The following is a 26693-nucleotide window of genomic DNA, read 5'->3' on the forward strand; positions in this document are numbered from 1 at the left end:
GGAAATGAGAGGGTTTGGTTGATTTGTAACAGACACACACACACGCGCTCGCGGGCTGAGAGCCGTCTAGGAGTCTACCACTTACGCTGCTGACCGGACAAATGGGGCAGAGGATGGGTGACGAGAGGCCGGGACTACCGATCCTGTGGAGGAGTGTTTGTGTACTTACACTGAAAGGCTCAGCACAAAAGCTGCTCACAGTTCTGCAGCATCCTCATGGCTTTTTGCCTCATTTCTTTATTTATCTTTGCTCTGTGCTCTGCGCAGATATATTTGTGTTTTATGACTTTCAATATTACCATCTGCACAACCAACCCAGTGCTGGTGGGAAAGAGTTGCATGAGGAAATGCTGCCTCAGTCAGCAGCCAGCTAAACAGAAAGGCTTCTCAGGGGAGCGCCGCTGTGGCTTCGAGGATCCTGCTCTCAATCTGCACGGAGTTAAGGATGTGCGGTCACTGCTTAACACCGAGCCATTAACACAGTTTCAGTAGCTGGAGAAAAAAAAATAATGCATTTACCTCTGCACGCTCAGCAGTGCCCTACACAGGAGGAAAACGGTTAAAGAAGAGTGAGACTGAGTTGTCAGACACCATTTTTACTGGCCGCTTTGTTGTGGTAAAGTGGCTGGATGTTACAAGCTTGGTCAACTTGCGCTGGTTTGTCGTGCTCAACCAAAGCGGTGGCCCACTTCTTTTTAAAACAGGGTCAGCTCAGCAGCCATACACAAATTAAATCACACAAAAAGGCACACAAAGAAAAAATACGATGAAGGACAGTGACAAAACAAAATAAATGACAGGTGCGTCAATGGGACTGTGGCCTTTTCCCACAAAATAGGTCACATTTAAGCCCTGATCCAGTCTGTTGTGATGATAATAGGCTCGTCTGAGAATGCACACACCCAGCCTCTCTGAATTTCAAATGTGTTGGTGCACTTCAGGTGTTACATTAGGATGTATTCTTCTATTCAAAGAAATGCCACATACCAAAATAGCCAATTATTAAAATAGCAGAGAGAAGTGGCATGCTGCAAAGCCTCTGGTGATGAAACTCCCTCTACACACAATCAAACTGACCTGATCCATTTTTAAAGGTGGACTAATGCAAGCACTATAAATCCTGTGCTGAGAATATCCACTCATGCATTCACAGTTACCGACAACATTGACACTTTACAGGGAGAGCACTCACGTCTTGAAAAGTGCTCACGTTTCGGCCTGGATTCAAAAACCCCGACTCTACGGGGATGATTTTTGAAGTTTAAACCAGAACTAACCATCAGCCTGGTTCCTTTAAGCCAGTCAGGTCTGTAAACTGGGTACAGTCACATTTTAAAGCTAAACAGAGATGTTAGAAGTAAAAAGCTAACAGTAAGGTTGCATGACTGGGACGTCACCGTCACCAAGCTTCAGGTTCCTCTCTTCAGCACACATGATAGAGCAATTTGTCATTTTCTGCTTAAATTACAATCATCTTCTTGAACAAAATGTTTATTGATATTAAGTTCAAAACACATTCTGTCTGGTTGTGACTTAGAATCCATTTACACAACAACATGGTGTACAGTAGTAGCAAGTAAAGTTGCGTTTCCAGTGGCTTTGGGACCGACTGTCCTGTAGAGAGACCCCAAAACACAAAGAAAGTTTCCACTTGAAAGCGCTGTGTAAACGAGGCTTTGCTCTTGTCAGAAAACACCTGACTGACACCTCTGAACCGTGAAGCAAACCACACTGTGAATTTCGTGAACTCTTAAGCGTCGATTACAGAGTTTGTATGGTGATTAAAGCTGCTCTATCAGCAGACAGGAACCAACAACGTGAGATAAATGACTTTAAAATCTAAATAAGGTTAAGATGCCTCCTCCTTCCACACACTGACAGTGAAACCCTCACAAAGCTGCACACCAAACATTCAGCCGACAAACACATTAACATAACTCATTTAGCGATAACAGTGTCAGACTAACGATAAAGAACTGAGTGTTACTTGTGAAAATCAGACATACGAGCCACCTGTTCAGGACAGAACAGCATCGGCACGATCGTGTGTGGAGCATCTCTCTTCGGTGGCTTTGAAAACTTAAAACATTTGTCCACCGAATACGCTTCAGGCGAAATGTTTGTACAGTGTTTTCTTCTTCTACCCCCCTGCTCAGTCCCTTTCTGCAGATTAAGGCTCGGTAACAATAGTGACACAGCAGAGCAAATCCCAAAAGCCTGTGTCATGTGCCCAAAACACAACAACACACCGACGGGGAGCCACAGACTGCCACGCATCCACTGCTACCATTTGCAGCGTGTGAATCGTCTCCATGACGTTGAATTTGTACACATTGAACACACCGAACAGCTGATCGGAAAGTGACCGTGCAACATGTCAAGACTGTAGCAGAGTGCAACGGCACGGCTAAAAGACCACAATAAAGAGCAGATTAAAAATTCAACATCAGACAGCTTGTGTCCTCGATAGGATGGAACATAAAGTTCTACCTCCAGGTTGTAAGCATGACTCACCCCCCCACCCCCCCACTCACACTGCATATCTCTGGGCTTTCCCCAGCTTCTGTGCCTGCCAGCCCAAAGAAAGCCTGACAACAGCTGACATGAGTTCTTCACACTATTGGAGGTAAATGAGGAAAAAAAAAAAAAAAGAGAGAGGGGGTGGCTCGGTTTGACCGTTACGTTGTAGACAGCCACAATAATGCACACTAATTGGAAGTCCTGACAGAACGCAAAGTGCTCCCTGTGTGCATGTAGCTGTGGTCGTAACGCGAACAGGCAGCACGCGAGATGGAGAGGAGGAGGAAGAGGAGGAGGAGGAGAGGGAGAGGGGAGGGGGGGCAGAGCAAAATGGCTAGAGGTAAAGCTGCACGGGTAAATGAAGAGGAGCGGAGTGAAGAGACGAGCGGGGAGATACGTACTGCTGTAGAGGGTGTCGATCCAGGAGAGCCGGGGCAGGCCACGAGCACTGAGGGGCTCCATCCTCCGCTTCGCTCCCTAATCTCAACTCACTCTGCTCCGCTCTAACGTCTTCCCGTCCGCTCCTGATGCTGCTGCTCGCAGGCGCTTCACCTCTTTCTTTCTTTCTTTTTTTTTTTTTAAATATCTCTTTCTATCGCTGAAAAACAGCCATGGTCTTGCGGGGAGAAGCAGAAAGAACCATTTGGAAGAAGAGAAGACAAAAATGTGAAAAGGACACCCCGGGGTCCAACAGGCTGACCGGCGAGCGAGCCAAAGAAGTGAATGAGTGAGAGACGTCTGTGTGTGTGTGTGTGTGTGAGAGAGCGCGTGTGTGTGAGAGAAAACAACAGGCTGGAGACGGACACCGCCGATCGTTGCTAGGGGAAGGGAGAAGCACTCCCTCTCTTTCTCTCGTTGGCTTGCTCGCTCACTCCCATCCACCCCTCCTCACTCGCTCCCTCTCTTGATTCTGCGCGAACGGCTCATCAGCCCCTCTCTCTCTGTCTCTGTTCCTCTCTCTCTCTTTCTCTTTCAGACTCTTTGAGTGTAGACAGGAATGCGGAGCGGTGCATAATGACTGTGAATCCCGGAGGTTCATGTGAGATCTAAGGTATCTGGCAAATTCTGTGCACTTCTTGAAGTTGCACCTCTGACTGAATGCATGAAGCGACTTTCAAAGTCACTTTTCCTTTCTGAGTCTCGGGCATCAAATTTTCTGGAGATGATCACAGTAGTGGATTGGCTCCATTATCTTTCAAGAAGACAGAATATAATAAATCAGTGCTTTTCAAAGTGTGGGGCAGGACACTACTGCCCTGGTGTCCATGCAGCAGCAGCATACACACTGACAAAACTTTGCAGCTTCTTGGAACACTGCTGTTGTGTGGATGGACACGCAAAATGCAACTCAAGTTTTGCATTTTCACTAGAAAACATTGAACGGGTTCGTCAATGCTTTCAATTTGAAGTGACTGTTGAGACTGTCTATGTCGTCTATAACTATCACTACTAAATGGTTAGGTTCAGTTTGACTCATTTACACTTAATAACAACTGCACTCTAGAAATGTGTTTTTTTATTTAGTATTCAATGGTTTTACCCTTCATGTACTCATTTTTCAATGAAACAAACATTCAATTCCTTTGAATTTTCCTGCTTCTGCATCACTTCTGTCGCCAAAACTTTGAAAAATCACTGACAAAAACACCGTAAACCAGAACTGTGTTTTTATGCAGAACCACAATGAGCCGCATTACATGATGAAGTGCACGATAACTGCTGCTCGACTGCCACAAGCAACAACAGGACGTTTGGGGGGGGGGGGTTACAGGTTCACGTGTCGCGTGTTAAGCTGGTCACATCTTCTGTTCCCGTGGCGACTCTGCGTGCCCCCCCTTCCCCTCCACTGTCTGCCCAGACATATGTGTTGGAGAGGCATGAAAGAGACGCGCACGTGCGAGTGTGTGCCGTCTGGAGAGGAGCTGAATACTGATGTACTGTACCAGCTGACGCCACAACATGCAGGAGGAGACGGGCTTCTTTTGTCTGGCTTCTTTTGTTTTTGATGACAACCGATAACTCTCTGTAAACTGAAAGAATTTCACACTATTTCTCTGCAAGTTGTGAAGGAAGTCACCGTGCGCATTAGCGCTCCTGTTGCACCGCGTTATCGACGACGGGTCTGACAGCGTCTCTCCAATTCATCACTTCCACCACGGTGTGCCAACCGGAGGCGAATCGTTATGCCATCGGCAACCAGGCCCGATACGAAATCCCTCTCCTCAAACCTCTGTCAAGTCCACTCCTCCCCCCTCCACACCCGGCTCCTAGCTGGAGGAGGGGGGGCAGGGGGGGCTGAGAGGCAGAAAAACTTCAATTAGGACACAAAGGCTGACAGGAGGAACCCCACCACCGCTCGACCCCCGCCCCCCTCCATCCCCCCAACCAACCTTCAGAGGCAGAGCACCAGGCCCCGAGCGCCGCTCTTTGTTTGGTTACAGAGCTCCGTACGAGCCAGCTGGAGGAAACACACACGCATGACCGGCGACAGGGTACCCCAATAACACATCTAGCCAGGGGTCCTGTGTGTGTGTGTGTGTGTGTGTGTGTGTGTGTGTGTGTGTGTGTGTGTGTGTGTGTGTGCGTGCGTGTGTCTCAAAGCATTTAACGAACGTCTGCATGTGCTAATGTATATCAGGGTTACTAATGAATATAAATGTGCTATTATGAAGATGGGAATTTATGTAGGCATGACGAAAACACACAAACTCAAGGTTGTGAGTGAGTGCGCACACACACGCGAGCGCACACACACACACACAAATGGTTCATGGAAAGGGAAAGCCAGGCAGGCGGAGAACAATACAGGGTTGATGAGAGGCGCTTCATCAAAAATAGATTGATGTACTGTACAGACTTACACCTCCCTTTGTCTTAAATCTGGGACAAAAGGGAGTTTGTCACAAAGACACGTGCGCACACACACACACAAACGCACACAGCTATGTCGTATAATCCTTTTGGACACATGTATACTATTTCAAATGTCACACTGTCACATCTTAACCCATATGTCAGCCCTAATCTGAGCCGTAACCACATTATGCCGTCAACTCAATCCACACCATAACCCCAATCCTGCCCAGGAGGTCAGATTTACCAGAATTTGAGTTTTCTGGTGCCGTAGAAGTAACCTGGTCCAGAGTTGGTTGATGTTTGTTCTAATATGAGTGCCACCAATCCAAAAAACATGCACAAACACACACACCTGCTCCTTGAGGAGCAATGCTGTCTACTTCCTCTCTCTAACACCTCATCACTCAAGAGCATCAAACAAAGAAAACCCAGAATCAACACTCTCTCCCACACACACACACTCACGCAGACAATACACACTCACACGGAGCTGCATGTTAGTCCTCATGGAGCATCACAAAGCGACATTTATCAAATATTAACAAGCAGTCAAGCTGCGTAGTAAAAAGGGCCATTACCAATTGTCTCTACAACCCTTAAGCCCCCCCCCCCAACCACTACACACACACACACACACACACACACACACACACACACACACACACTGGGTTCAGTAGAGGTATATCTCTGCTTGCACATGTTAATAGGAAGCAATCTGCCACACAACAACAAAGCTCAACACATCAGGGATGGTCTCCTCTCCGTAAAGGTCAACAGCGAGAACCGGCCGCCCTCTGAGTGTGTCTGTCTCACTCATTGTGTGCAAGATTGCCAGAATCTGAGAGATCACAAGTCTGTCTGGTCGGCTTCACGAGGGACCAAAACAACCAGCATAAGAACCACATTTCCAAATGTCTCCATATGTGGCTTTCCTCCAAAAGAGGGTGTTGGGGTGAACAGTTTGTGTTACCACTGTGGGCTGAACACAAATAGGACAATACATCATTAAAAAAAAAAGGGGAGAAAAAAAAAAAAACAGACTTCAACACAAAAAATTGGGAAAGAAAAAAAAATCAATGGTTGTCTTTGATCATGCGTGTTGCTCGACAGCGAGCAAACACCACACGAACAAAGGACATCAGTGGATCAGTGTGCTGTGCGACGCTCCGAGGCATTTTCTGGCTCTGCCAAATCAAAGCTTGTGGTCGATGTGGGGAATTCGGACATGGTTTTCTATTGGAAATCTGTCTGCTGACTGTTTAATAAGCCACCAGTGCCACAGACTCTGTTAACCTCCTTCAGGATACGTTTGAGTAAGTTAGAATTAAAGCTAGATAAAGAGGTTAAAAGCGCATTTTTCTCAATGGCAGCAGATATAAGGCTGAGAAGTGCAATGATAAAAATTTAATAAAGGCAAAAAATAAATAGTTACTGGAGGAATAGCAGCTCTTAATCAACCCTCTCAAACAAACTTGCTAGAGTTGTAAAAAACCTTTTCAGAACCGGCTGCAGGCTGATCCACTCTTTTCTTTTATGAATTAGAGACTGAGGACAGAAATAAAGCAGAGAAGACGCTGGTGCGGTCGCTGCGAGTGTTCAAAAGCACGTGTGCACAATTAGGCAGCCCAGCATCCCACCAGGCCATCCAGCTGCCTCCACCTCACTCCACTAACCCCGCCCGCACCCGTCTAAACCCCCCTTCATGTTACTCCACTGACTGAAACATTTCGAGCCCAGCCGGCGGCCTGGGGGACGACCGGGCGACGGGCGGATTGAAGGTCAGGGCAGGGCGTCTGTGTGAGTGTGGTCCGGTCAGCCCCTCTGGCCTGATACCAACACGCCAACTTGTGAATCAGACTAAAGAAAAAAAAAAAAGGCGATGAAGCCTCTCCTTCTCTCTTCTAACACATCCTGGATATGGACTCCACCAATTCTAACAGCACCACTGCGTGTTTTCATGCTTCATTTATCTACTGTGGATGTGAGTCAGAGGAGTTGCACTGTAAAACATGTGCATAATTTACTATTGGAAAAAAAAAGGAAGCAAATCAGCATAATTAATGTTTTTGTCATTTTAAACACACAAATATTTTGATTTATTAGTCACATCTCAAAATCAATGTTGTTCATCATGCATGAAGCAGGTCATTTTTACAGCTTTACCTCTGGAAATATCATTTGTTAATTGTTGTAAAATCGATTGTAACTGTATAAACCAGCACAAATCATTGATGTGGGCAGAATCACATCGATTTTACTGCAACTATTTGTGAGATTAAGGTGTTTTCCAATCAATGCAATTTATTTCCAGAGTTACATTGTGCGAATTATACAAGTTTTAATCCATGTAAGGATAAACCGTAGAAGAACTGTGCAAACAATGTTAATTCTCATAAATCTTCACAATATATTAGATTTATTAAGCACAAAAGCAGTGTGCTAATGCCACAGTATGATTAAAAAGACTTATTTTGGTACTTGCTGATACAGCGTATTTTACTGCAAGTACAATTACTTCAGAAGTATTTTATGTTCATTAGATGCTCTTTTTGTCCTGATGGTAACAATGCGTGAATGACAATTTTTTATATTTTCAAAGTCTTTTTGGTCTTATTCTTCATATTTTTTAGCTTATAAATGGTGAAAACCAAAAACACTGCATCTCAGATTGTTCTTATTATTTCAAGTTTACTGCCACATGCACTCAGAGAACACATTTCCTCTGGATCGCTGCTGTCCGCAAAGAATGCCAGCAGTAAAATATCAAGTAAAAGCAAAAAAAGCAGTTCAAGTAAAAAAACAAACAAATGTATGTTACTAAGAAGCAGCATCAGTAGTGGAATCACTTGTGTCCCATAATCTCCACATCATCATCACCGAGCATTTTTCTGTATTTAGACTAATTTGCTGAATCTTCAACAGTGGAATGTGATTTTAGATTGCAGGTTATTCTTCCGTTTCCTCCTGACTGCACTTTTCATGTAGTTTTTATTCTCATTTTTCATGGTGAGCACACACAAGGAGCAGACAGCTGTGCTTACATATGAGTGGCTTCAAAAAAAAAAAAAAAAAAAAAAGATAATGAAGCACTGGAGTGAAATAGAACTGACACACACCACCAACACGAACAAGGAGAAAGGACAGGAAACACTCATTCTGACAAATACTGTTTTATATTCTCTGATCACCCCCACATTCAACCTTTGTTCTCACAAATCATTGTAAATATGGTGTTTCTTTTATCTCCACTTGCACTGTGAAGTGTGAACACATAGCCTGGAGAGATTGACGAAGAAGATGAAGATGATGATGGTCCGGAGCTGCATGCTTTTTTTTCCCACACATCCCTTTGTTTTGGATGTTGGGGGGGTGGGAGGGGTGGCGGCAGCAATGACTATGCATTATTAAAAAGCCCGGAGTGCATCAGTGATGAATGTCTGCCTGTTAAATGGGGAAGGCTGAAATCATCTGGGGCGTTGTTTTATTGTTTTGTTATCGTCTTGTAGTTGCTTTTATTTTTAAGTGAAATGGGGTGATAAGCCTCTTGGGTTTTCTGGGTTTTTTTTTTTTCTTTTTTCATCTCGGTTGCACAAATAAGTCATTTATCACCATCACTGTACTTTTTCTCCATCACACTGGGGTGAGTTGCACAAATAGAGTCATTCATCCAACAGTTACCTCTTTGATTCTTCCTCTCTGCCCTTCAATGTGTGAATGCGTGTTATTATTACCGGTAGTTGGAGACTCCTGCCAACTTTCCCCAGATTTTTTTATCAAATTCACAAAGCAACCCAAGAGAGTAGCACCAGAGCGAGTGTGTGTGTGTGTGTGTGTGTGTGTGTGTGTGTGTGTGTGTGTATACGTGTGTTAGTGTGTGTATCCCATCATGAGCTCTGGCAGGCGAGAGCCGCTCTCACCTCATTTGCCCTGGATTTCACCCCCTAACTCACTGCACCATCCAATTATGTGGAACCACCATGTCTGGCAGACTACAGTCAAGTGTGTGTGTGTGTGTGTGTGTGTGTATCTTGTGTGTGTATGTGTGTATCTTATTTTAATCCGCCCATTGATTCTTCATAAGATAGCACGGCTTCCTCAAATACCAGTCTGAGCCCGATTGAGTCGAGGAGAAAAACAAACAGGGGGACAAAGGGATCGAACACACTGTGAGAGTGGGAGTGTGTGAGTGTGAGTGTGTGTGTGTGTAGCAACACGAGAGAGCAAGCGAACGAGCACGAGAGTGTGTGTATTCATGCCATGCCAACTGAACTGACTTTGATCTATTGAGGTCAGCGAGGAAATCGTATGAATCATGCTGCGATTGGACAGACACCTGATAAGCAGTGTTTCCTCATCACACACACACACACAAAATGTGCACACACGCTGTAAACCATAAACCATTCCCGTGTGTTGTTTATACCGTCTGCTCGTGGTTGATGTTCAAACACATATGAGCCTAGTCTTCATTAACACTTAGACCATCCATCCCAGAGAGGCCTGCAGACAACATGAAACAGAAATCCCTCACAGGAGAGGCGAAGTTCTGTCTATAAACCTCAAAAACACCATCAGATTAGGCTTTGTGGTGACAAAAACACTCTCAGACTCACACAATAGAATGAAGTGATGTACATTAGATTCAGAGAACAGCTGAGGGAGAGGAATGTAAAAAGAGGAAAAAAAAAGAACTACTGCACTCTAGTGTTCAGTTGACGTTAACACAAGGCTCCTGTGCCGAGTCAATAGAGGGGTGGATGAAAACAAGGGGAGACATTGACAAGAACACATTAAAAGCTCTAAATGGCCCTCTTTTGGAAGGCGCATTAGTATTTTAATGGAGAAAAACGGCAGGGAAAAAAATGGATCAATCACTCAAACAGCTGTTAACGCTGGCGCCGGGGTCAATGTGTTCATTTCAGCTGCAGATCTGTATCCTCGTGCACATATTATGTCGAATATCAGCAACACGCCAGCAAATCAATATTTCCTGACACACACATGAAAGGAACTAGACAGTAAATTTCATTGGTGCCAGCATTTTTTTTTTTTTTTTTTTTTTTTTACACTCTCTACGCCAACATCTTCTATAGATACTTGTGAGATCTGCCAGCAGCAGCCAGTGATTCAAGCCTCCTCCACACAGTGAGGCAGGCAGCTGAGGGATTACAGCGCACTGGCTCATGAGCCAAACACAGGTATCAGACAGGAAAAACTCTGATCGGGATATATTCAATCACTAATCACCGGCTATTTCAATTTTAGTTTGTCAAACAGTCATAAGAGATCTGGAAAGGTCAAACTCAAAGCAGGAGGGGATTGATCCGAATTCCAATGGCTGCAACTGGATAGATTTTAGTAAAAGTAAAAATCACTTGGAAAGAAAAACAAACTTTTCCAAAGATAAGAATCACCAAGTTCTGCAATTTTTCTGAAACAGTAAGCTGACACTAAAATACTGAAGCACACACAACTTGTCAGAATTATTAGCTACAAATGTCCACATGAGGGTGCTCTGTCTATGTCCTCAACATCCATTAAGCCCACTGCTGAGCCTTAAGACTGAATGGGTGCAAAATGCAAATGAAGAAGAACAAGCCTACAACACTTTCTGAAAGTCACTTCAGAAGGAATTGAAAGTCATTTAAAGCAGAGATGCTCAACGAAGCAGCTGCTGACTGAGCCCGAGGGCGGCAGACTGGCCTCGCTGCTCACTTCCTGTGAGAGGTTGACTGTACCATCAGGGCAGAGTTCAGAAAACAAACACAAAAAGTGCACAAAGTGACAGGAAGCTGCCAGGCATCAGTCCGCTTGAATATGACAAGAACCATCACATTTCACTAGATGCTATATTTTAGCTTTATTTTGATTATAACAGAGCGAAAATCAACAGGTGAACTTGGCTCATGTTTCACATAAATCCTGTGTCACAACAAAGAAACACTTTAAGGTTTAAATTTAAAGGTTATTAGGGCACCATTTCACCAGTTAGGGCCACTCTCGATGATACTGGTTGTCATGCGTCGCCTGAACTACACTGTGTTTGACTCCTCTAGCCCAATCAAAACAGGAAATGTAACTATTGAAGACAACAGCTTGACAAATATTCAGGAAACACAAACAAGATAAATTAAATAATACACTGAATTCAAGGAGATGTGTAGTGAAAGCTGCTAAACTGGTGTGGCCTGAAATAAATTCCTGAGAGCCAACAGCAGCGTGTTACACGTTACATCGCTCTCAGTTCTGTTGCCAAGACCTTGCGGCCAGAAAGCAATTATGACGGAGCACCAACAAACTGTCGGCTTTCCTGGGAATCCTTCAGCACACAGTGTGAGGACATGCAGGAGGAACTCTGTTCCAATAGGATCCTCATCTGTATCCGCGAGTGTCTACGCCTGTACTTTTAACCCTCGACCTGCTGGTCCTGGGTGGCGAGCGTTTCCACAGGGAGCGATACAAAACGACAGACTGGACTTCCACCGGTCTGAAACACAAACGTCTTCTTTGTCCCTGACTTCCTCACACTGCTACACAAAATAAGGAGCTTACTATTTGTAACAGTTTAGGTTAGCTGCAAAGCAATTAATGACACACAACTCTGAACTTCCACCTGTTTGGTCATGCTTCTGTTCTCATTGAAGAGAGGAGACAGAAGGAAGTGAGAGCGACAGTGACTGCAAAGGAAGTCCTCAAGACATAATGGTTAAGGTTGAGTGGAGGCCTGGGTGCCAGTAGACACACATTATGCCCATCAAAACACACGAGAGGATATAAAGCAAAGGAGGACAACCCACAGCTGAGAATCTGGCAGGTGTGAACCCTTCATCAAGCTTTAATGAACATTATAATTATGGCACTGATCAAACTCCAGCCTCGTCCTCAGGTGCGGGACTGGAGTCAGAGTCACGACTGAAACAACGCGATCACAGAAACAGGCAGGCGACATGAGCTTTCTCCACAGGGGGGCAGGCCTCGCTCTTCATGCCTGAGCGAGCAAAACAACCATCTGGGAGTCGCTGAAAGTCGAGACGCTTCTCCTTCACATTGACAGGAGCCAGTTGAGCTGGTTCCTTCAGTGGTCTACCTCCAAAACGCACAGTGCTGAAAACTCTCTGCCGGCACGGGACTTGCTGGAGTGATTATGTCTCCGGTTTGACATTCATGCAGGTTGAGGTCAAAGTGAGAAAGGATAGAGGAAGGATGTCTAGACTCCCGCCACCACCAGATGTGGACGAAACCAGATGGACGGATTTTCAAACAAATAACGAAGTCGTGCTTGAGAGTGTGACGGTTTATCCTACAACTGCATTATAACATTAACGGCATTACTTCTTGAAGTAATTCTTTTATAATCGAGTTATTCTCATGTTTATTTAAGGCTTCTTAAAAACAAAGCGAGGATTTTTAATTTCATTTGGTAGGCTAGGAATAAATGATCAAAAAAGTGTGTTTTTCTCTTTTCTTTTAGCTTCCCTGTCGCTTCTCTTGAGCTGAACATGTGCTTCGACGAGACGTCACTCCTGTTAAGTCTGAGTCAGCCCGTCACCAGCTTCCTTCTGCTTTAAACTGCGACAAGCCACAGATGGAAAACTTCCCAAAAATGTAAATTACGCACATCATTAGAAGAGCCACCATGTGTGAAACATTTCAAACATACATCGGAGGGATGGATCCTCATCAACATTTCAATCCACCGCTGCCATGTATCGTCAGCGAGCTTTAAGCTCATGCTTTCAACGTAAGTTAAAAAAAAAAATTCACGAGATGCTACCTATTTTCCTTCCTACTACCAGTTGTAGGCACAGGCAGTTTGTTCCTTCAGAAGGGCTGTGGCCACACTGTATGAATCATCCAACTGACAGGAAAACCACCATTCAGAGATGCTCCTGCATCATGCAGCTGCTTGTGCTCAACTTGATAAAAGCTGAGAGATTTTCTCTTCAACAATGAGTTTACATTTCCTGTTGGTACATTCCATGTGCGCATGGATACACCCTCGGAGAGAAAATCGGTTGGAAAGTCACAAAGCAAAATAGCGGTTGCTGTTATCAGTTTGCTTCTTTTTTTTCTTTTTTTTAAACAGGTGAAAAGGGTTTAATACAGGCAGAGGAGGGTGGGCGTCACTTCCTGCACTTCTTAATCTGAAAATCTGTCTCACATCACTGTGGCTCGACTACAAACCCATGGGAGGTCAACGCCTTTGTTTACGCAAGGAATGGACACATGCACACAAACACACAATTCAATGCAAAGGCCAGTGTCCCATAAACAGGAAGCCGATGAGAAATCGGGTGTCATTAACAAAGAACTGCTTTCATTTCCTCAGAATAACAACCTTAATATCATTTGATAAATTCTTCCAATCCTGATAATCCCATTCTGTTACAGTTAAAAGTTATAAGGTACTTTTCATAACCAAAACTTCGGGCCAATGATTATTTAGATAATATTTGAAGCAGTTGAAGAACTGCTAACAGATAATAGAAGATGGAAAAAGGGAGCGAAGCACTCACTCATTCTGTTTTTTCACAATTTTACAGCCAGAAATTCTGAGGTTGGGTAAATAACTCAAATGATGATGTTTTACTGTGTCATGATAACTTCTCAAATTCCTATACTTCAATGTTAAGAGCCAGGAACTCCCTTTTATTTCTGCCTATAATATGTTGTGGTACTTGCAATACATACAGTGTAATGCCTGTACACATCATAAGATTTATATAGGTTGAAGAAATATGTTCCCAAAATGAGTCAAAGACAGGGCTTGCATAATGCATTTTAATTATTTTCATTCAAGCCAAAAGAGAATGCACATGACATTTATAACCTGAGCTGTGATCACGGGCATTCTTGCTCTAGTTGGGAATTAAGTTACAATAAATACTCATATATAAATCACACAAAATCAAACCACTGCTCTGAGATGCAACAGCAACAATGTAAGGACAGTCTAAGATCAAGATAATATATTTCACTAAATCATTGAATAGAGGTTGCATAAAAGGTTATAATGTTTATAATGTGTGGAGAACATTTAGTCATCTTGATTGGAAAGTGACTCACGGGCTTATATTGTTTTCCTGTTTTACACAACAACATGCGGCGTGAGAAAAGAGAAGCTCAGGTCCACAGATATGCTAAATGAGTCCAGCTGTATCTTGATCCTGATCACACACTGTCACCTCAAACACTTTGATTAGTCTTGACAATTTCCAGTATTACAGCTTGCTGACGTTGAAGGAACAATGCATCAGCGGGTCGGGTGAAAGGTCACAGCAGTGTGTCATCTGAAACTCAGATTGCACAAAGAAAATCCTGCTATGATGGGAAAAAAAGTCCCCTGGACGTCAAAACAGCTGGTCAGGGGGAAGTTACACTTACAACTGAGACAAATAGAGCAGCTCCATGCGATCACAAGAATACATGTTGGTGCACGTCGTTGCAGTATGTTGAAAACACTAAGAATGACTTCTGCTCTATCCTCCATGTTTTATGTCTTTCTGCAACAACATACCTCTCTCCAGTAAATGGGTCATTATCAGACTTTTAACAGACTCTTATGAAGTCGGGCTCCTGGGTTCCTTTGTTTTGCACTGCTTGAGACTATCGGCCGAAACTCGAATTTGCTGGATGACAGAAAGTACAGAGAACCTAAAGCCAGAATCATAAAGAACTAATCATAGTGTGCGAGAAGCCAAGCTGCAGAGGCAGTATATGGTTCATCCACATGCAATTAAGTCTCCATGTTCGATCATTTTTACTTCGTTCAGCATTTTCCAGTGAGGGGTTTCCAGTGAATCATCATCTTCCAGTCCCCACTGTCTCCTCTACTCTTCTTCCTCCTGCATGTTCTCCCTCACTGCACCTTGGATTCTGCTCACTGTTGTTTCTCATCTCCTCTTACCTGACAGATCCACCCTCGGATTCATTTTTCTACACATCCCTCTTCACTCAACTCTCTCTCACATTCACACCAAACGGTCCCTCTGATGTGCCAATTGATAATCCTATCCAGTCTCATCACTCCCACTGAAAACCACCATCGGTTTTATCACCTCCAGTTCCACTTCAGTTTCCTGCCTTTTGGTCAGTGTCACAGATATTCTGTGTTAAAAAGGAATTAGGGTTAGCGCATCCTGTAATCTGGTTTTGGCCAAACTCTATTGTACTAATTCTTAATCTCCTACCACTTTCCAACTACTTCTTGAGTTTGGGTGCGTGTCTCTAAAACACACAGCTCTTCTGTCACAGATCACTCCTGCCAATTGTTAGAAGGCATGTCCCAATAAGACAGTATCCAATCAGGGCCAATTTTAGCATTTTTCATTAGATCAATACCAATACATTTAGACAATCGACTCGATTTCTTTTATGACAGTTGCTTTAAACTGAGTTTGCATAAGCAGCCATGTAAATGTTGCAGCATTAGCAAAACAGTTGCTAAAACGCAGAAAATGGAAACAGTCCAACAGCAACTCAAAACGCCTTCAATAGCAGTATTTCAAGAGATGGAAACATCAGCGCTCTGTTTGGTAAAACCATCTCAGTCGACATGTAAAGAGTAAACAGTACAGAGGGTTACCTAATGGCGTTTTATTTATGTCTGTTTAATTTAGTTTTTGATGTGTAGTGAGGCGAGAAAGCAAAACTGAACTCAAGGCTTTATTAAAGGAAACGCTGCGAGTGTGAAAGCAAGGCCAAATGCCCGGTGATGCTACGAGTTTCAGCTCCAGTAATCCACTCAACACAGCAGATGACTGCATAACAAACAAGAACAGTGATGTGAATGCCATGTTCAGGAAACGCTTCATGTAGAGGTGCTTCAATCACTCCGATTACAACAATCTGCATTGAGGCAAAACTAAATTCCTGTAACCACACGACCAGGACACTTTTAAAGCTTTTTGATCTGGTTATGTTATGCCTTATCTACATTATATTTGTTTTGCAAGAGCTTCTGAGCAAAGTACACGACACTATGCAAGATCACTTACTAGATGACAACTGTTTCACTAGAGTTTTACTGCAGTTTTACTTCAATTTTACTGGTTTCGTCATGTGGCGCTTCAATGACTGCGCCATGCCGCTGCTACACTTCACTGCTACGAATCAATTCACAACCTCCTTAATTAAATCCTGCACATGACAGCTTTGCAGGTTTCATACAGCAGAGATCAAAAACATTGTGATCAGAAACAAAAACAAGTTTATGTAATTCTGTATACCATTAAACCAGTTTTCTGTTCAACACACCAAGAAAATGTAATTATTAGATCGGGAGAGTAACATCAGCAGCAGATATTTCTAAAAATATTGTTTTTTTGAAACTGGGGGACAAAACTTCTGATGTGAGCATCTCTACTTGTTTGTTAGATGAATACATCAATTACTCATAAGTCTGGTTCTTGTGCTTCAATCATCCGATCCACGAGATAAGAGTCTGTTGCTCAACCCTAAATGCATGCTCCTCCGAACTACGGCACGATTAAAAGGGCATTTCCAAAAATAAAGTATTTACTGCCGCAATATCATGACAGGCAAATAATCTAGAAAACTTCCTTTTTTAAAAAGCTGTGCTTTTTGCTTCAGCTGTTTTGCAGCAGATGGTGTGACCCTCACAGTCTCAATGTCAACATGATGCAGACAAACTGGGATTATATTAATAGATGACATCTGCAAAAGCTGTTGAAAAATTGCACAAATCTACCAAAGAAAACCTCATCAATGTAAAGAAGCAGACCCTGAATGAGTTTATGTGCATGCCTTTCTGCACAGTTGGCATTACATAAGACAGCTACAGGAAATACTTGAGCTGTTTTTGTTTTTGGGTTTTTTTTTTGTTTTTTTTTTGAGTCCCGGCCGTGCATTTCACACCTCTCATACGGAACGGAGGTCAGGGCTTCTGCACCGATACAGACGCTCAGCTCTGCATCCATCAACGCTCATCAGCAAGCGGCGACGCTGCAAAGTCCCACACCTCCTCCTCCTCCTCCTCCATCACAGCTACATCCCGCCTGCTTCCCTGCTCGGGCTCGGAGACACAGTCATCATCACCAAGGTAACACAAGGACAAGTCAGACCACACGACGGTTTTTAGTTTGGGGATTTAAAGCCATGATGTACGAGCTTAGAGAGCAGAAGAATGATCGACACCAATCAGCTGCATCTCCACAGTGTGAGAGGTCACGTGTTTCCAAAAGGTGATAAACCAAGACGAATCGAAAACAAGAGGAAGTATGCGAATCAGACTGATTACAAAATACTGATGACAGGATATCAAAAGCAAGCATGACATTTTCTCTGTGAAGAAACGAAATGCGGCATTATTAACAAATATCATCTGCCAGAGAAGGATGACGTTCACTCTAACTTTAAAATGCCACTGGAAATATGAAAAACACTGAAGGAGCTGGTGCAAGAACACGCCAAATATAACATCAGATTCAAAACAATAGATATCAAATGGCTTACGCAGCATTAATCCATGTAGAGGTTTTGTTTTTTTTACTCACATATTTGTAAAATGGACATTAGCTCTGGTGTGCGAGTCTGTTTATATTTTGTGTATCTGCTAGTTAAAAGTTGTGTATTTGATTTGTCACTAAATTGCCCACAAAATGCTGCTATCGCTACAGATTCCAGTTTTAATTCATGTTTATGAAGCGACTGTTGACAGACGCCACAGTGCTGAATGAATCCCAGAATTAAACCTTCTGTTTCAGTGCTACGTTCGGAATTAAATCAGAGGGTGGAATTAAAATATTAAACAGAGCACAATCAATGACTTCTTCAGTCAGTCGGTAGTAATTACTGCGTGAGTGAGAGGAGACGATAATCCAAGCACTTCGCTGTACAACTCAACTGGAAGTGAAGTTCTGTTCATCAACAGTTTTTGTGGTGTAGGTCGGTTCGTCGGTGCTCTCACCGCACAGCTTTGGGTTTGTTGTTTCTTGTTAAGGCACTCTGGTTTCCTCACACAGTGGTAAACAAACGTTTGAGTTTGTGAAATTTCCCTTGCAGTGGCACATGTTTATACAGTGAGATTCACACGTTTGTCCTGTGATGGACTGTGGAGATATGGCAGCTAAGACAAAAAAAAGCCTGCACTGGGCAAAACTTTGAGTTTTAGTTTCCATCTTGATCTGGAATGTTGACACATTGTGTCACATGTCAGAAGAACCCTAAGCCACAACAGAATTTTTTTTTTTTTTTTGATAAACTACTATTTTTTGAAGTTATTTTACAGTCAATGCAACATTACAAATAAACACCAGCAAAAATCCTCCCTAAACAGACATTCTAACAAAACCAGAAAATGGTTTTACAGGCCGAGCTGTGGTTTCTTCCCAACAGATGTTGCTCACATGTTTTATCACATTTTTTGGTTTAGGAGCTACAATTTTTGATCTGAACTTTTTACTGTTTGAAAGTTAATGTAAAAGTTGAGAAAACAAGAAAGAAACATTTGCAGCTATTTATATATTGTTATTAGGACAGATTGCAACAAAAGGAGTTGATTTCATGAGGCACAAATAGAATAGTGGTCAGTTCTTGTTCATGACTTGCGATTTTGTTTTTGCAACTCGGCCAATTTTCCCACAAAAAACAACACAATGAAGCATTCTGTGAGTGTCACAGATACCAAATAAGATTCCTCGACAGCGGGGTCAGGAACACTCTCTGTATGAATAACAAGCAGGAGAACCGAAGCCGGTTTGGTCATCTGATATGGAGGGTATACCAGCCCCCCCCCGGACAGTCGATACCTCTCCGATGGCCTGCAGGGCAGCGTGGATGCTCTCAGATCAGCTGCAGGAAATTGCAGCAGACAGAGACTGTCGCATCTGAACTATGTGGGAATTGAGGGCAACAAAATTAAGATCACAAAAAACTGAGAACACTTGCATATAAATGTCTAATTTTCTCTCCCTGTATACAGAATGTCCAGAGTTCTACGCCATTCCAGTCTCCTCAACAGTGTTGCCAAGGAAATAACTAATAAGAGGCAGCTGCATAGTTTTCTCACAGGGACGATGTGTCAGCATGAAGCCTCCAACCGTGCGCTAACTTTAGCTGTCAGACAGACAACGAAACACAAAAGGGGGAGTGAGCTGGCAGCACTGCGGCCGCAGGGCTCCACACTGTAATTCACAGGTTCAGGAGGACAGCACAAATAAAGCTAAATGCTCCGAGCCTCCGTCAACACCACGGAGTGCGAACGAGGAGGCGCCGTGACAGGCTCATAGTTCCCCTGCCGCACATGCTTTCCAGGACGAGCCTGAACAGGTCCCGTCTTATCTGAGCGAAGAGCGAGCCAAGACGGGGGGGGGGAGAAGAGGAGGGATGTGTGTCGTTTCTCCGAAGTCACTTTGCCGTCGTGACAGAAAACAGAAATCTCCAGGTTATTGAGATCCCGTCAGCAGAGCGTCTGTCGTCTCAGGAGTATGGATCGACCAGCCGTGCCACTGCTGGTTGAGTAAAACGTCAAGACATTGCTGAAAATACATGAAACGTGGACAGGAGAGGAGAACCTATCAGCAGCATGACACAGCATGCGTTTGCCAAGCCTGTCTGGCGACGCCGTCGACTTCTTTACGTCACTGCAGCAGATGAGGGAAGACTTAAAAAAAGCTTTGCTGTGGGGACCTTTACATTTTATTTAATGAAAATATCTGATTTCACTATACAGCAATGCTTTTTAAAGGTTGATGTGATAAAAAAAAAAAAAAAAGTCTAACTAGAAGAGTAAGAGTTGAGCTTTTAATTCTACATGGATCCAGCTATTAGAGGCAAGGCAAAGCATGTGCAGCATGAGAGATGGAGATGAACAATGTGGTTAAATATCTGAGGCTGGACTCATTCTCCCACCACAGAGTGATAAGAAGTCAAATATAAAGCAATTTTAAGGTCACGTTGAGATATGGAAAGCCTTGTTGCATGGAAAGCAGTTGTGTTTGACCAAATATTTCAGCATCTATATTGGATTGAACATCGTTCAAACATGGCTGGTATAGTCACTGTGTTGGAAACACTGAATAATTCATATAAAACAGGATAACACCTAATAAAATTGAGGATTATTACAAAAAAAAAAAAAAAATCAACATTCCTTCTTGTAAACATTTTGTCGTGACCCATTGTTAAATGTTTGAGCCTTGTTCCAAACAGCATTACTGTGTGTTAAGCTTGATTTGAGGATCGATTTCATGGTAACTCAGTAGCCCTCCGGGGTGAACTCTGGAGCAGGCAGCGCGGGATGAACACAAAGTTCAATTGCAGAGGATTTTCTTCACAGCAAAAGTGAGATTTCCTTCAGGTAGAGCCGGATTTTGCTCAAATTCATCCTCAGAGTCAAAGGGATTCCACAACATTTCTTCTGCCAACATTATTGGAGCGCTTTGGCACTTCGCATTAGATAAGATGGATAAAGAAACGCGTGGGCTCCTGATGCAATTGGCATTTTTATCGATTTAAAAAAAGCATTTGACACTATTAATCATACTCTATTACTTAATAAATTATATAAATATGGAATCAGAGGTGTGGCGGGGGACTGGATTAAAAGTTACCTGACTGGAAGAGCACAGTATGTCCACATGGGACAGTTTGACTCGGATGTGTTTGGAATTGCTTGTGGTGTGCCCCAGGGGTCTGTCTTGGGACCCAAACTGTTCAATATTTACATAAATGATATCTTTAATGTATCTCAGACTCTGAAACTCATCCTTTTTGCCGATGATACAAATATATTCTATTGTAATGACAATTATAATGAATTAATAACTGTAGTAAATAAAGAACTCAAAGCGATAAAGAAATGGATGGATATAAATAAGTTATCTTTAAATATTGAAAAAACCAAGGCAATGATGTTTGGGAATCAACAAAGGAATTCAGAGATGCAACCTTCGGTTGATAATGTACCTATTGAATTTGTTTATGAAACTAAATTTCTGGGTGTTGTAATTGACAAGTTGTCATGGAAACCACACATCAAACACATTAAAACTAAAATTTCAAAAAGTCTCTCAATTATAAACAAAGCAAAACCTTACCTGGATGTGAATGCACTTCGCACACTTTACTATTCTTTAATATTTCCTTACCTGACATACTGTGTCGAAGTGTGGGGAAACACCTACCAGAGCACAATTAATCCTCTTGTTCTGTTACAAAAACGAGCTGTGCGGATCATTCACAAGGTGGGTTTTTTAGAACACACACATAATTTGTTTACGCAGTCAAAGTTGTTTAAATTCAATGATCTCGTAAAATATAACACATCAATCATTCTCTTTAAAGCTTTCAATAAATTATTACCATCCAATCTTCAACGCTTCTTTATAATTCGAGAGCAAACACATGATTTGAGAGGTTATGCTAATTTCACATTACCCAGAATTCGAACTACTCGTAAAAGTTTTTGTGTGTCTGTGTGTGGAGTGAAACTCTGGAACAGTTTGGACTTACAGCACAAGCAATGCCAAAGTATTAATCGATTTAAACTGTATTATAAACACCAGATCTGGTCTAAATATAGGTACAGCATCTTGTAATTCACCTGGTCATTTACAGTTACTGATCATTGTGTTATTTTTCACCATAATGTACGTTCTCCTACTGTCGCTTACATGTCGTCCATTATCCATGTTGGTTTATCGTCTATATTAGTGTTCCATTACCTTCAATTGTATTCTGTCCTTCACCTTGCTCAATTCTGGTATTTGTCCATTCCAGTATCTGTCCATTCTGCTATTAGTCCGTTATCATTCCTGCTATTTGTCCATTCTGCCATTCTGTCCGTCATAATAGCTGGTTTTTGTTAATTACCATTGTCGGTATTGTGTAATTGTTATTGTCTACTGTTTACTGTATTTTGTATTGTAGCATAACCATGTGCTCATAGTGTTTCCATTGTTGAGCTTGGGGGTAGGATTAAATAAGTTTTCTTCCTCCTACTCCCCTTTTTTCAGGCATTCTGTGTTTATGTTATTATATTGGAATTTTTGTTTTGTTTTGCAGTGTTAATCGCCTGAAATGAATGAAAATAAAAAAAAAAAAAAAAAAAAAAAATGATGCCAGTCTGCAATTCATCATTTCACCCTCTGCTTTACATTACAATAAAAGTGAATTTATGTGTTGGTACTTCATTTTTAAGCTTGAAGCTGCTTTACAGAGCAATGCATTGTGGGTAAAGAGAACAAAAAACAACCTTCTCACGGAGGAGTGGGAGCACCTTCTTAGCAAAGTGACTTTGGAGCAACAAACTCAGAGAAAGTCACTGAGGAAGTCACTGAGAAATAACTTTTTCAATCGGATAAAAACTTATCTTCATAATTCACACTGAGCGGCTGGAGACCGGAGAGTGTCCGTCACTTTTCAAGGCTGCTGCACGAATCAGTAGAGTCATTACAACAACAACAGCTCTGGCGGTGGATTGTTTCTTGTTTAAAAAGAGCGGCGGCATGAATCAGAGCTGAATCAGGAAGCTTCCGGAGAAGCCGGAGTGATGGTCTCAGACTCACATGACCCGACGGCTGACCTCCTTCTCATCAACTGGCACAAAGGCCTCGGCATGAGCAAGACCCCCGGCATGAGCCCGCCGCCGGTGAGTCTTCTGTGTGAGTGGGAGTGATGGAGGACTGGATCTCATCACGGCCGGAGATGAAGAGGCCAGATAACTGATGTGAGCTCAGTTGGAAAACTTGACCTCACAGCCAAACGGCGGCGGCCGGCCTGATGAAAACGCCTCTCCACAGCTCCACACACCCGCCACTGTGTTTGTCACAATCACAGTCCTTCCAATAATTATGCCTGCCGTCTGAATGAAGCGTCAATACCCTGTTGAATAACAAAAAGGGCCTGGATTCAAAGGGGGCTGACAGCACATGCGTCCCTCTACAGTTCATACAGGCTTATATAAGGTTATATATTGGTTCATCTAAATTCGCAAAAACAGAAATTCACTTTGCGATGGAGTGGAAACCTGTTGAAGGTGTTCAATGTCTTTTATTCAATGTTAACTAGGACAGGCCCTGATCATACAGCAGGTAGCTGAGAGAATGAATGGACGGACAATGAACACTCAACACATTTCAGTTCAGGGTTCAAATGCCACTACAGTTACTACTGAATATGACTGCAATCTCAGATTTTAATGAAACTTTCCAGTGCAAAATACAGTGAAATGTCCAAAACCTTAAAGGACTAGTTTGATAGCAGCATCCCAGATATCTCAGCTCTGGTCGCCATCACGAAATGCGTTTGAAGAAAAAACTCAATGTTTTCTTTGATTTTCTCACTTCCCCAATTGTTTTTCCTCCATCAGCAGTAATTATCCAGTAAATCTCTTCCATTAAAGATAAAAAGACAGAACCAAACAAACAGCACCATAATCCTTCAAAGTTAAACAACAGAGGAAAAAAAGATTTCGTCTCCTCTCAAAGACTTCTTCAATCTATTCCTGTGTGCGTTAGTCATTCACTCCTGACTCATGACTCAGATAAAATCTCAGTCAATATTGCCACATCTTTCCGTCAAAGAAATCTTGAAATGCTGCTGCATTTGCTTAATCCTACCTCCAGGGTTAGCCTTCGTCACGTTACGTTAACTGTTAAGAGTATTTCTTTCTTGGGTTGGTGAATAAATACTTCTAAGCCTAATCTAACCTGCCGTTTATGCTAGTTCTTGCACCATTGAAACTGACGCCTAAGAGTGTGTGGTGTTCTTTTCTGACCATGTGTCTCATTTAGCAACATCCCCCTGAAAGCACGTCTGAAGCTCGCCAATCGCCTTAAACGAATCACGACTGTCCCTTAGCGAGAAGCACTGACTCAAACAAGGATTTTTGCTTTCCTGGAGAAACCCCCTCTCCTCTCACACATGTGGGCTGTGTGTGTGTGTGTGTGTTCCACTATTCTTGAAGACTTTCCAAAAGAGGCGATCAAACATTCACGCCTGCTTCATGTTGAGATCAGGCAGCTGAGAGAGGAGCACGGCGTCGTGCAGGCAACCATATTCCTGCTTCAAAACACATGAGAGATTCTGACTTCTGTGCAACATTTTCACGATTTCCAAAATTGTTGATGAACTGAACAAACAGTAAGCGTTAAAGTAGATCTTTTACCGAGCTCGCCTTTGTTTTTATTTAAACTTGTGGCTGCGGGCACTGACTTTTTATTTGATGCACAGAAATGACTGTGCTTTCATTCTTCTTGTTTCACTTCTGGCAACTGAAGCTCAAACTGCATCAGCAAGCTTCAAACAAATACAGTTACAGTGATCTATGAAACAAGATCAACTCAGATCACCTGTTTCCATTTGCGTAATGGCAGATTACAAGATGTATCTGTGCATACTGGCTAAAAAAAGATAAAAATAAACAACACCTATGAGTAGGAATGTGTTTTTTCATCAATGACCTTCAGTTTTCTGTGGAAATATTGCCCTTGAGAAAGGCTGTGGACCCCCAACGATTTAAGGAACTGTTCTTCTATTGCGCTATAATAATTCTTTTAACCACATAAAGTGGGTTTGATTCACTTTCACCCTCCTGATTTTGGTTTCATATATGGAGGAGGGTGCCGCGTCTCACGCTTTGTGGCTATTTTCACAGCCACCATCTGCAGCAGCTTTCATTGTACCCAACGTGCTACTAAACTCACAGGAAGAGACGCCAAGCGATCTCGTACCTGGATAGAAAGACTTGTGTTTCAGATAAATGCAGAACAACAACATATATATATATATATATATATATATATATATATATATATATATATATATATATATATATTCAATTCACATTTTCAACATTCAACTTTTTTTCTTTTTTTTTTTTTACAAGCCCAAACTGAAAGCTCACAGTTGGTGCAGGGACATCTGCAAAGATCAAACTGACCACGATACTTGAAGCGAGTGCACACGACAGGAACACCTCGTCATACTCGGATCAAATGCAGTTCATTTAAAATCTGCTAATGTGATGCTTCAGTAAAAAATTACACAGGAAATGGCCTTTTCATCATTCATACCGTCACCGACTGCTTTTCCTGTATTACCCAAACCTGAGGCGTCTCACGCTGCAGACTTTGTGGTGTGAAACAGGCGTAAAACTTCACTTCAGGAAGGACTGAATGAATGAATGATGCCTGTTCCAGCAGGAGGAGAGCTGAAAGAAAAGGAATCACCATGCCACGGCTCCCAGTCCACATCAGCTCCGACTATCATAAGCCTAAAGTGTGAAAACTCAACATTGATACTGAGAAGTGGTGTCAGCTGTTCTTTGAGGTCAGGTCATGAAACCTAGACTGTGTAACCTAGACTGTACAATGTGTGATGACAAGAGGTCCTCCTCAATCGACATAAACAAATGTCAAAATCAAATACTTTGATCTCACTGTTTCAGCAGCATTCTAGGAATGCTTTTTTGATGATTTCACAAAATAGCTACAGCAAAAATAGAGGTGAAATAGTGCAATAATCACCTTCAAATTCAAATTTTAGGTTTTTTTCTTCTATGGTGCCAGATATTCATAACTAAATCGCTTTTTTTTTTTTTTTACTAAACCAAACTATTACTACCAAAGATTACTACAATCTCAACATGAATCCAATTTTAATGAAACATTCTGGTGCAAAGTACAGTGAAATGGCCAAAACCCTTCTCCTATAGCTGCTCCATGACGCATGTTTTAACAAACTAACCCTGACAGCTTTCAGGGCAGCATCACCAATATCTCAGCTCGGGTCTCAGTGTTGTGTCTACCTACTCTTAGGAAATTAGTTGTAAAATAAATGTATCATTATTTGGACTGGAGCCTCTTGGAAGACGGTTTTGGCCCACAATCCTTATGTTTGACACCTCTAATCTACACAGCAGGATATCTTAAAAGATGGCAATTACTGTAATGCAGTCTTTTAAGCCAGGAGGAATCAGCACATTTACAATCTTTACATCTTTTATATCACTTTTTACAGTTAAAGGTTGTAGAGAGCTGGAGCCAAACTCAGCTCACTATAATCGAATGCCACTGTGCTGTTTGTATGTCTGTTAACTCAGAGACAAGACAGAGACATACACCTACAGGCAGCTTAGAAACACAAGGCTTAATCCAAATACCAATAGCAAAGCCACTCACAGGAAGAACATGCAAACTCCACAGACAAACGTCCACAGAATCAAACCTCCCTCAGCCCTCCTATAAGGAGCCGCGAGCTGAGGAAGCAGATCTTCCATCTTATTCCATTTCAAGAGAAAATTCTAAATCATACTGTGGTAATCCAAATATCAGAATGACATCTGATAAAACCGT

The 26693-nt window shown here is 42.4% G+C and overlaps 1 protein-coding gene across 1 annotated transcript in view; it reads right to left on the bottom strand.

Moving 5' to 3' along the window:
- The window catches only part of abr (ABR activator of RhoGEF and GTPase), a 132767-nt gene that overhangs the window by 104680 nt on the left and 1394 nt on the right, over nucleotides 1-26693 (bottom strand).

The sequence above is a fragment of the Salarias fasciatus genome, chromosome 10 (genome assembly GCF_902148845.1).
Source record: "Salarias fasciatus chromosome 10, fSalaFa1.1, whole genome shotgun sequence".
Classification (NCBI taxonomy): domain Eukaryota; kingdom Metazoa; phylum Chordata; class Actinopteri; order Blenniiformes; family Blenniidae; genus Salarias; species Salarias fasciatus.